We start from the raw sequence: 11,602 nt of genomic DNA, 5'->3' as shown, positions 1-11,602 counted from the left end.
GAGGCCAAGTAGGCGGTGGCGGGGTGGGGAGGCGGTGGCCGCCGGGAGGGGGCCGGGCCGCAGCGACGCGGTTCCTGTCGCCGTGACATGGGTTCCCCCTGGATGGCGGTTGCCGCGGGAGGCCTGAGATAACCGGCCGCGTCCCCTTTCCCCTTCCTTCCCCGCCCGCCGCCATGCCCGCCCGGGCACCGCCGCCCCCCGCGCTGCCCTCAGGTAAGAGACGGCACCGTCGCTACCGCCGGCTGAGGGGCGGCGTGTTTCCTCCGGGCCTGGCCGGGGAAGGGCACCCCGCGGTGGCGGGCGGGGACCCCCTCCGGGGCTTTCTCCGGGGGCCTGCAGCGGCCGGGGCCTGTCAGGGCACCGCGCTCCCCGTCCTTCCCCCGCCAGCCTCAGGGGAGCGGCGGGGCCGGGCCGCCCTGCCCGGCGGGAGGGCTGGGTAGGGGGCTGAAGCCCTCAGCGCTCCCCCTCGCTGAGGCGCTTCTCTCCCCGGCTCGTCCCGCCGCGGCGGAGGCGAGGGGCCGGGCGGGGGCAGGGCCGGCCTGGGGGCCGGGCGGCTTTGTCCTTCGGCGGCGGGCCCCGGGGGTGGCGGCGAGCGCTTTCCCATAGTGGCTCCGGGGAGTGGCGGCCGGCCCGGGCCCGGTGCCCCGCGTTTCTGTGGGGTTCGGTGGGGCCGCCGCTGCGGAAAGGGCTCGGTGATGTGGTACCAGAAGTTCAGCTGTCCTGAGTGGTATTTCCTGATAAACTATTTTTGAAGGGGCATAAAGCGTGCTAGTTGCTAAATGGCACACTGAGGCAGAGTTACGGTCATATTTGACCTTTTCTTTTAAGAAGTACCGCCATTCTAAAATGGGGCGAAACTGCCAGCATGCTTATTAGGTCCAGTTGCTTCAGTTTGCTATTCTGAGCAGCTACCTGATGAACCAAAGTATTCTTTTCCCATAGAGAAGACAGTTCCTTAAACCAAGGATTAAACCTTGGGATCCTTTCACAGTGTCAGTAAGCTGGCTGCTTGATGGTGACAGCCCCTTTCTTCCAGCTTCAGCACAGAAATTGAAACCTGCAGAAGTCTGATGCTCCCTTTAAAGCAAACATCTGTTCATAAATGGAGTGAGTAGAAGAAGCATTGTTGACAACAGCTGTACCGCGTTGGTCGTATAAGTTTTCTTTTCATGCATGGTTCACAGCATGATGTGCTTCATTAGAACTAATTTTTTCAGCTTTTGAGTCTGTGGATGCTGCTTTTTAATTGGGGTGATCCTTAGAGGTTGAACAAAATTAAAAGTATTTCCTCTTTGTTTTATTCTCTGGACACGTGAACTAGACTTGGAAAACCAATTAGCCTACTTTAAACATTAAAGCATTAGGTTGTATTGTTGGCACAGACATAAGTTTGTTTGCTTGCTCGTGCAGCTAATGCATCAGTAGTGGTTCCTCTTCTTGAGGTTGGAGCTGTACCTGGAGGAATAGAACGTTAAATCGGGAGAGCAGGGGGAAGAGGTGAAATACCCTTGGCTGCTGAGGGGCTGTGGATTTTTTTGAAATGTTCCTATCAGTGAAAATAAATAGCACAAATTTGAGGATATGAGAATTTAAACTTAAAAATGTGAATTCACTGTATAGTAAAAGGGACTTCAGAAAAGCTAATGTGGCTATGGTGTTTCTGTTCCACATGATGTTTCCATAAAGTACATGTTGTGTGACCTTCTAAGGTCATGTGAAAGTATGACCTCAACTTTTTACTTCCTTAATTTGTTTGTAAGTGAGCAGTTGAAGGATCTCAGCCTCAATAGATCAGTTCATGATGTCTGGTTTTTTATTTCTTTCACTTTCATTTTATTTTTGCTCAGATCATAGGTTTCATTTAGCAAAGGATATAATAGACTAAAATTCAGTTATACACAGTGAATCATTTGTGTTGCACATTTCTGTTGACGAAGGCAGTGTGTGATCTTAGATTTATACTTTAAAATTTCTTCAGTAACTTACTAAGTTAATTCAAGCATTTTAACACCCTAATTACATAAAGATATTCTGAAACTTTCAGTGCTTTGAAAGACTTGTCTTTCACAGTGGAAATAATAGAGCGGGTTAGATGGACTTCAGTCAAGTCTTTGCCCTTTCCTCTTGAAATATTCATAGAGCTCTCCTTGCAGTTGTGTAGTGGTATCAGTTGGAAACCCAGTGGTGAAGAAACTGATGCTGGATCTTGTTGTTTTCACTGTACTCAGAGGCGTAATTTTCTTTCAGATACTCATTCTCTTTTTCAACAAAATGTTCATTCCGTTCTGTGCTATTGTACTCTCTGACAACTTAAACTATGTCTTTGTGAACATTTCAGTGCAATGACATGTGAACCCTTTCATGGGGATTCAAAATACTCATAACTTTTCTGGATAGTCCTCTTAAGAGAAGTGGTTTAGATCTTTCTCATTGCTAGGTTTCAGAAATTCTGTCTGTTAATTTTATTTTTCTTTTGAGCAGAAAGCACTGTGTAAGCTACTCCTATGCACACACAAAAAAGGCCTTGAAATGTGCCTTGTTTGAAAACTGTCAGCCTCATTTCCAGTAGACTTTCTTCCATGCTTCTTCTGCAATTAAAATTTTTGGATTGATACTGCAAGGAGTGTTTCTGTATCGATACAGGTTGCAAGGTGATGTAAAGAGTGCTTCTGTAAATTTGGGTTTTTCAAATCCAAAAGTCCTGTTTTAGAAGAACCACAAGGCGGGGCAAATCTGGTCTTTGCTTTAGTATGTTTGAAAGTAGGTGCCAGGGGGAAGGAAATGTGAAACCTCAAATTCATATGTCTATTGAAAAGTGATGGAAAATAGATTATTATTCTTTGGAGTATCAGGTGTCCCTCCTGTATTGTGTTTTTAATATGAGATAATGTCTGTAGGTGGGATAAATGATGAATGATGTAAGCCTGTTCTTGCTAGATGTGTTTAACTTGCTTCAGTCAGGTTGGGTTTTTTGCCTTTTTTTCCTCTCACTTACTTGTTCTCTGCATGTTGAAGAAAATACTTGTTCACTTAAAAACAAGCAGAAGTTTATAAAGTAATGGAAGGAAGACCTATGGCTTTTCTTCACCCTATGTAACTGTGTATTTCCTCTGCCAAGCTGTGGGAGAACCTTTCATAAAAGCATGTGCCTCTGGGCAGTTGTAATCTGCTCTTTACTGTAGCCTGTATGAAGTTTGAAGGGTTTATATATGAAGGAGAACATAGCGCTCTCTAAATAAATCTCGGAGAACAGTTGACTTTAGGTAATCTAGTTCTAATGCTTTCTAATCTAGCATATTTTCGTCTTAATTTAGAACAGGTTTGCAGCTAACCTGTTTGAGGGTAACATCCAGAAATAGGTTTTCTCACAGAGTTGAATGCTGTTTTAAAAGGAATTTAAAAAATGGTAAGAATTAAAACATCCCAGTTATGTGTTACTTACGGCATCTGTCTTTACACATTGTATAGATGTGAGCTGTACATTGGACACAAATACTGTGTTCCCACAGAGCCAGATTTTAAACCTGATTGACTTTCCCAGCTGGTTGTGTTTGCCTATATGAATTAAAAAGATGCTTGTTCTTGCAACATTTCCGCCACTGTCTGTTTACAAATTTAAGTACAGGCAGTGTCTTTCTCTGCAGCTGGTTTAAGCAAGTCAGTATATTTTGAGTTGAAACGTACTTCTTTTTTGCTTATAGTAACTTTATAAAAATAACCTGGTCTTTTGGTTTTGGGGAAGTGACACTAGTCTTGGTTGACAGAGAGCTTCGCAAGCTAGCACAGCGTTTAGATTTGTACTTTTCAGATGTTTTTCTGATTCCACAGCTAAGCCAAAATGAAATAGGGAGAAGTAAAACAGCACAAATACTGAAGGTACATTCAATTGCTTCTATATGTAATCTACCAAGTAAGATTTAAAGGAATATATCTGTATCCCAGCTCTGTTTAAATTTCGCATTTCTGCCACCTGTCTTAGTCTTCCTGTGTTGTCAGTGATGAGAGAGGAAGGGGACCACTGTCAAAGAGGTTGGAATCTTATAGAGGCTGGATTGTCTGAAGATGCTTGCTGTTTGCTGCTGGCCTGGGGAGGGCAGGAGGACAGGAAGAATGAGCTGCCTGAGATAAGTGCCTGAATTCTGACAGCAGTCTCCTGAGTTTTGTTTCTTTAATGTTCATTTCCCATACAACACTTTCTAATAGAAGGTGCCTAGTATATTCAGTGTTTATTGAAGCCACAGTAATGTACAGTGGTATTGATTAATTCCAAAATGTTGGGTAATGAGAAATAAGGCTTAAATATATTTGCCTTATTGGAACTGGAGAACATTGTTTTCCTCAACTCATACATGTCCAAGCAAAAAAGAAGTGCTCTGAAACTCCTGCTTTGGGTAATGGACCTTCTGGCTGTAACAGCATTATATTCACAATCGAAAACATTGATTTCTCAAAGGCTTTATGAAGTAAACATTTTCTTGCAGTATTTTGTTTGCTGGTAACTTATTCCAAAAATAAAAGTAAGCAAACCAATTTAAGAACATACTGACTTCAGCCTGGGCAGTGACTCTCTGTCTAGAGTGAGTTTGGGTTGTAGAAATGCTATTTTAACAGACAGGCTCTCCTCATTTACACTGGCCCTTTTAGAAAGAAGTTCTCGGATGCAGGAAGACTGTAATACGTTTTTCCATTGTTTATAAGCCAATGAAAAAACAAAGGCCTAACAGAAGAGGACAGCTTTTCTTACTTCTAAGCTAACATTTTGCTGTAATGAGAAGTCTAAATCTGGTCCTTACTGTGGTATTTTTGGTATCTGCAAGAGAAATTCCCTTGCAGTAGAAGAGTTAAATGTTCTTGGAAAGATCAGATGCTAGCAGCTAATGACTTGAATCCATATCCTTGCCATTGCAAGGCTTTTACTGCAGGGCATTTCAGTAACATTGTCGTTTCTGTCATGGAGATCTCAACCATGTCATTTCTGATTATTTTGTTTTCTTTGTGCTTTAAGTAATGGGTTGCTTAACTCAGCTTTGCTTTCAGAATAATCCACAGCTGAGAGGTTATCTGTTGCTTTGCTATGTTCATTTTTTTTTTTTTTTTTTGCTAATGTTTATCTTAAGTTAAGGGAACTTTCTGCTCTGGAATTTACATACCTTAGGTATTTCTTTAGAGATGCTTTTGGTGGTATCCTAGGTTTTTAGGTCTTATTTAAGAGCCAAACATGCTATTTCGAGTTTTTCCTTAGGAAAGGAAAAATTTTATACCTGCTTTTGTGTATTGCAATTACATTGTTCTCTTTGCTGCCACATCTTTGTTAGACTGTCACTGTTACTCTACAAAAAGGTAATGAACAAGGTTGTGATCAGTGTGTGATGAAAGCAGGTATTGTGCCTTATTTACTGCAAGCAAATAAGATACCCTGGTTTGATAGTAAATGCTTTAGAAACCTAGTTAGTGACTTGAGATAAAAGAAGGGTATGCATTTTGTCTTTCCAAATCCTTGCCCTATCAAAACTTAAGTCAATCACTACTCTTATCTTTTCCAGTGTTAAATTAACCTGAGTTACATTCTTAAATTCTTGTGACCTTAGAAAAAAGGCTTAAACCAAGACCTGCAGTAATAGAATTTAATCTTACCTAATTAATCAGCAAATACTTTTTTCTTTGAAGTCAAATGCCAATATGTACTTTTAAGTGTATTGGTGAATTACATTTCTAGTATGACTTTTACAGTGATCTTCTAGTTATGATACTGAAACTTCTGTGGAATTTCTTGATAGTGAATATCAAAGTATGAATATAAAAAAAGACATGGATGCAAGAAGTTAATGAGTGTTTTCAGCTTTTTCTTCCTTTTTTTAAAGGAAAAAAATAGGTGAGAGACTGCAGAAAATGGCCTCTGAAAGCCAACACAATTCTTTAGTAGTTTTTTTTCTGGAAAATGTTGGACAACTGCATGTCATGAGGAATTGGTAGAAATCCATTATCAGTCTAATATTGAACCGTTATGATCTGAAAAACTTATTAACGTAAATCTGTGATTGTGGCTAAAATAGTCCAGTCTAAACATGAACACTTAAAGCCTGTCAGATTCTTCACTTGCAGGTGTAAGGTCTGATGCCAGAAACATGGGTTGTTGCATGTTAGAAAAAAATCATGGAAGTACCTGCTCTATTATATGCAAGTAAAACCACTTACAATTCCTTTCAACGAAGACTCCTTTCTGTATAGTGTGCTGAAAAATTGCTGGTTTCCATTTGTTTAAAATTTGTATGTTTCAAGAATGTTTAAATGAACAGGTAACTGCAAAAGTGCATGTTAACTTCACATCTGAGTTTTAAATTTGAGACCCAATTCCCTCAAAAACATGGGGAAGATAAATAATCTGTGTATTGGTCACAGATTTTTTTTCCAAATTCTGCTTTGAGGTTAATCACTTGAAATACCAGGTTTACTAAATTATATAGCCTAATGTCTTGACCAAGAATATGTCTGATTTGGGTCTAAAGTACTACAAAAGATGAAGCCACAGTTCCAGCTCTTAGCCTCTATTTGATATGCCAGACAAAGCAGGGATTAACTAAATGAAGTAATGAACAAAACTGTTCTGTCAGACCTGTGGGTTTTCACCATGTTAGTGTTCCAGTGGACAATAATTAATTTGGTTCAACAGTTTATGGTTGGCAGGTGGAACACTTGGAAGTCGAGAAAGGGGATCATAATGAAATTCTTTCTGAAGAAAAGTACAATAAGGCTAAACATTCCCGTTCTGTTTTTATATTGCAAGGAGAATTGGGATTATGCTTTGTCTAAAAAAAAAAAAAAAAAATTTTCACTAATTAGTTAAGGGGAGGGGGTATACTAGTATGACTTTCTTCTTTCTGTTACATTTTTGAGTATGGTATTCTTTTGAGTTCTGTAAACAATTAAATTGTGTTAATATAGCAACCTTACACTCATATATAATACAGATTCATACATTTTTGAGCTCTGACTTTGGCCTTTAAAACACAGCTGTTACATTGGAAGTAGCTGACATTTTAAAAAAAAAGTACGTGAGTCCATACAATTGATTATGCAGTTGGTTCTTACGGGTTAAACTGATTAAACATGTAGTAGAGTGGCAAACCATTGATCAGATTGTTAAATGCATTGTTAACGTTCCTTGTGGCTCCTGTTGGCAACCATTACTGAAACATTTCTGGAGCAGAGCATAGTGCTACTGGACTGCTGCTGTGTAAATGATCCCTGTGATGTTTTAAAAGTGCTTTGAAATGAAAAATTGAAGGAAATTTCTTCTCTATGGCAGAAGTTGCAGAGGAGAAAAATTTTAGATGGTCAGAGATCTTTCTACACATTTGATTGGGCTTTGGCAGTCTGCTTCAGGCCCCATGCAGTCTCTTCATGTTACCTTTCTCCTGTGCTTGTCCCTACTGCTCTTGTTCCTTGCCTCCCCTTTTTACGTTAAAAGAAAAGGTGTCTTGTAGGTAAATTCCCTTTGACTTTGATGCTTGCTGCTCTCGCATTACTCAGTCTGTTTTCTGAATGCTTCATCTTGGAGTTTTTTTGGATCATCCTTGCCTCTAAGGGCTCTCTCAACTCTATGGTTTATTTTTAGCAGAGGTTATGATATTAATACAGTAAATGGACAACAACAAAAAAAGGGTAGACTTGTTATGATGGTTAATGTATGGATGTGTGTCCAGCGCTGGTTAAGAATTAATTTTTTGTTGGCATTTCTTACATGAGATCTTCTGATGTCAAGTGTAGCAGTTACTAATACAGGGCTGTATGTGGTATTTCAAATAACTCAAGTGAAAACCAACTTACACAAGATGATAAATCTGAAAAGACTTAAAAATAAAACAACACACATGCTTTTGGTGAAACATACAGACAAATTTTATTTTTAATGGGAAAGTTCAGAAGTTTTTTTTTTCAAGGCCTCTGATTCATAGTGTTAGGAAATGTCTTTGAGATACAGTGAAATGAAAAAAACCCAACTTTTTAGTTAGGTTTCGTTGTTTAGTCTGAGTCATGACGACTGCAGTTTTTTAATTTAGTTTAAGTAATACTGGCCTATATAATACATAAATTAGGAAGCTAATCAGTATCCTCCTGTATGTAATTCCTATCCATTTAGCTCTGGTAATCTAGATAGGCCACTGAGCTGGCAGTGCTTCTTAGCCAAGCAAAAGAATTGCAACTTATCAAAGTACTTTCCAAGATTTTAGAAACTTTCAGGCTGTAGGAGTACAGTGTGGATCTGTTTTATTACTGAACCAGCAGAACTATACTTTGACGTCATTGTCTGTGTACAGGGCTGTATGTTTATATATTTGCCAGTTGGAAACAAATTTGAAGTTGCTTCTGTCTTCTGCTTTTTCTTCTCCTTCTCATGACTTCTTGTCAATAAAAATAAGGTTTCTGGGAAAGGGGAGGTGGGTCTACCTAGATTTAATCTCCTTTTTACTTGAATATAATTGCTTGCATGACTTGATTACTCTAAAACTGTTGGAAAATAGGAAAAATCTGGTATGTATCTGTATTTTTTTAATGTGTGTATATATATAATACTGAGGTGGTAAACTGGGATCTTTTATTACTCATACTGCACTGAAAGCTTCAAGGATGGGTCCTGTCGACTTCAGAAATCTTGGTTTTAAAATCAAATGTGTTAGCTTACTAGCTTTAACTTGTGTCAGCATTTGACTTTAAGCATGTAATGTTTTATAGACTACCAGTTTGAGAGTAATTGAAATATGTAGGGATTTTATTTTGGTTTCTGCTTCAGATTTCTATGGGTTTAGTTATGGCTTTTTATTTCCAATGTAAATCAACATGCTGTAGAACTGTCATTTTCTATTCTAAAATCTTTTCTTTCTAAATGGCTTTAGAGATATGTTTTAGAGGGCTTGTACATCTCTGCCTAATAAAGAATAAAACATCTAATTACATGATGAAATTACTGTTGAGGTTGCAGTGGCTTCGATGTTAGTATTTTGTCTTGGTCAAGGACCTGCTTATTCCACCCTCCAGTATTATTCCCCAGAAGCCAATCGGGGTATTTTTTGTAGGACTCTTGTTTCCACCTTCCTTCTTCCCAGCTACTTCATTCTTTTTCTTCAACTTCCTTTTTCTTCTGGAATCATGAAGGTTTATATCCAGTCAGTGCTGTCCTTGAAATAGTGCTGAGGGGGTTTTGTTTGTTTCAAGAGCCTTTTTTTTTTTTTTCTTTTTTTTTTTCCAAGTTTTCAAGTTTCTTGCCTTTGCGGTCTCTAAAGCTTTTGTCACGTGGGATCAGGTGATAAATGTTGTGTTGACTGAATTTTTCAAATGGGTATAACAACTCTTACTAAATTTCCAGAGGTTTAGTAATAAAACTTACGGTTTTGCCTACTGAGATTCAACTGTGAACTTAAATTTAGTTACAAGGAATGATTTGTTATAACCAAATAAGCCTACTCCTTTTTTTTTTTTAATTAAAAAAAAACCCAATCCTTTCTGTTTTCCAGGAATTGTGTGGGTGTGTGAGTCCCATCCCAATTAATGCAATGTTCTCTGTCCCGTCTCCCAAATGTAGTGTGTTACTGAAGAGTTACTGTTTCATGACCCTAGGAATTCCAGAGACTGTGCCATTCAATGTTTAACCAGCTCCCCTATAGCTTTAAAAATTGCTATCCCAAGATAAAGATACCTTGAGATGAGCAGATCTAATATGTACCAATACATACCAAACTGGTCTTTTCTTTTTTTTTTTTTCTTAGTTTCTACTAAAGAACAAAACCAGCATTTCTACCTACCAAGGCATATCTTTGTGTGTAACACATGGATCTTCCTCTGCAATGAAACATTCAGAAAGCTGTTGTAGTCTGGATGTATTTACTGGGTGTTTATCTTAGTGCTGCTGGTTGACCACAGTAGATCTTGGAAGTTTGGATATAAATCAGGAGTGGCTGCTTTGATAGTTACAGTAGCTATTATGTTTAGTAGGTTGTAACCCAGAAGCTTGGAAACTAAACAGGTTGGAGTAATCTCAGTGTGAACACAGTCACGCTCTACATACATCTTGGAAAGGATCTTTACGTTCACCTATGATGTTAAACAGCAATTGCTAGACCTTTTCCAGAACTGCAGGGAGAGTGCTTTTGAGAGATGAGGCCTCTGAGATAAGAGTGAAGTTCTTCTCTCAAATACCTTGTTAAGCAGCTGGTGCTGAGTAAGCCTATGTGGGAGCTTGTTGACAACTTACTCTTTATTCTAAACAAAATTCCTTTGCAGTCTTCGGTTTGCATGTGATGTTACAAATTACTTCATAGTTTCATCTGATAAGCGTGATGTTCTTCTATAACTGCAAAATACCCTTTTAAAAGAAATTGTAGGTATGTTAGTCACCTTCAGGATGCCGGACTTCCCTGGCAGGTACCAAGAGTGGTTGGGCTCAAGTGCTGTGGGACATTGTGCTTGAGAAGAACTGCAGAGCTTTGTTTCTTGTTGTTATACCCTTTGTGTGCTGCTGTTCAGGTGCACATACAAAGTCACTTGGTAAAGATGCTGGAGTTAAGGATCATGCTCTACCTGTGTTTCAGAACTAGTATTGTAATGCCTGCACTTATTCTGGTGGTTAGAAATTCAAATATTTAAGAATATGTATAGGTTGGTTTTGCTCTTTTTCTGTAGATAATGGTTAGTATGTTATTGCAGTTCATGCGTGACAGGTGTCATTTGAAACGGGAAAAGCCTGGTTGTAGCCCTTCCTTTCAGGGCTCTAAGGTATGAACTACTTAAGTGATGCGTACAATTGTGAAGCCATAAGTAGTAGTAGTTATTTCATTAATTACTTACAACATTGAAAAAAATCAGGATCACCTTTTAGGAAGGAAAATTTTCCATCCATACTTTGCTTGTTACTGTAATGGTTTGCAATGTTAAAATGGAGTCCTTAATCTGTTTCTCTCTAAACCATGGGAATACTTTCTTCTCTCTTTTTTTTTCTTTTTTTTCTTTTTTTTTTTTTTCTCCCTTCCCCCCTGCGATTTCGTGATTTGTGTTTAAATATTTTATGGATGATCTTGCTCCATTCTGCTTTTGAGAATAAGCTTTGATGAAGAAGTTTGTTTTGCTCTAGGCTTTGCGAGCACCAGCAATGGCATTTCCCAACTGGCGGTTCATAAGACAAAAGCAGGCTGGCAGCAGCAGCTGTGGAGGCAGCATTACAAAAACCAGAGAACAGGGAGACCTAACAGAAACCCATAAATTGGTAGGAAAAAAATTTAAACAGTAGGGCAGCAGATCATAGTTAGTGATTATAACAGCAGTTCCTTCCTCCGCTTCTTTACAGTTTCAAAGCCTATGGGAACATCTTTCAAAATCTTTGGTGCTGCTGAAGGTGCCTGATGTACGTGATTGTTGTGGCACAGTCCAAGTGGCTTAATTTCTGTCACAGTCAGCTGAGCACACAAATGAGTGTGGCAAAAGGTGGACCAGGTCATTGGCTATTTTATGAATTGCTGGTGACAGAAGGTAGAGAACTGATGGGTTAAAACTGAGTTCAGCTGTGTCAGTGTGTTGCACAACAGCTCAAGACAAATGTGTTTCGTATTCA

At 39.2% G+C, this 11,602-nt stretch overlaps 1 protein-coding gene across 4 annotated transcripts in view; it reads left to right on the top strand.

The window, feature by feature from the left end:
* The first annotated feature begins 59 nt into the window (after positions 1–59).
* AFTPH (aftiphilin) overlaps positions 60–11,602 on the top strand; it is a 47,381-nt gene continuing 35,838 nt past the window's right edge. For 3 of the 4 annotated variants that reach the window (XR_008822433.1, XM_056342300.1, XM_056342302.1), the window contains exon 1: positions 60–213. The gene's annotated coding sequence lies outside the window, so the exon portion shown is untranslated. The remainder of the gene's footprint in view (positions 214–11,602) is intronic. The other variant, XM_056342301.1, reaches the window with a different exon arrangement.

Source organism: Falco biarmicus, chromosome 6, assembly GCF_023638135.1.
Source record: "Falco biarmicus isolate bFalBia1 chromosome 6, bFalBia1.pri, whole genome shotgun sequence".
In the NCBI taxonomy this organism is placed as follows: Eukaryota; Metazoa; Chordata; class Aves; order Falconiformes; family Falconidae; genus Falco; species Falco biarmicus.
This window is presented reverse-complemented; position numbering and strand designations above follow the sequence as displayed.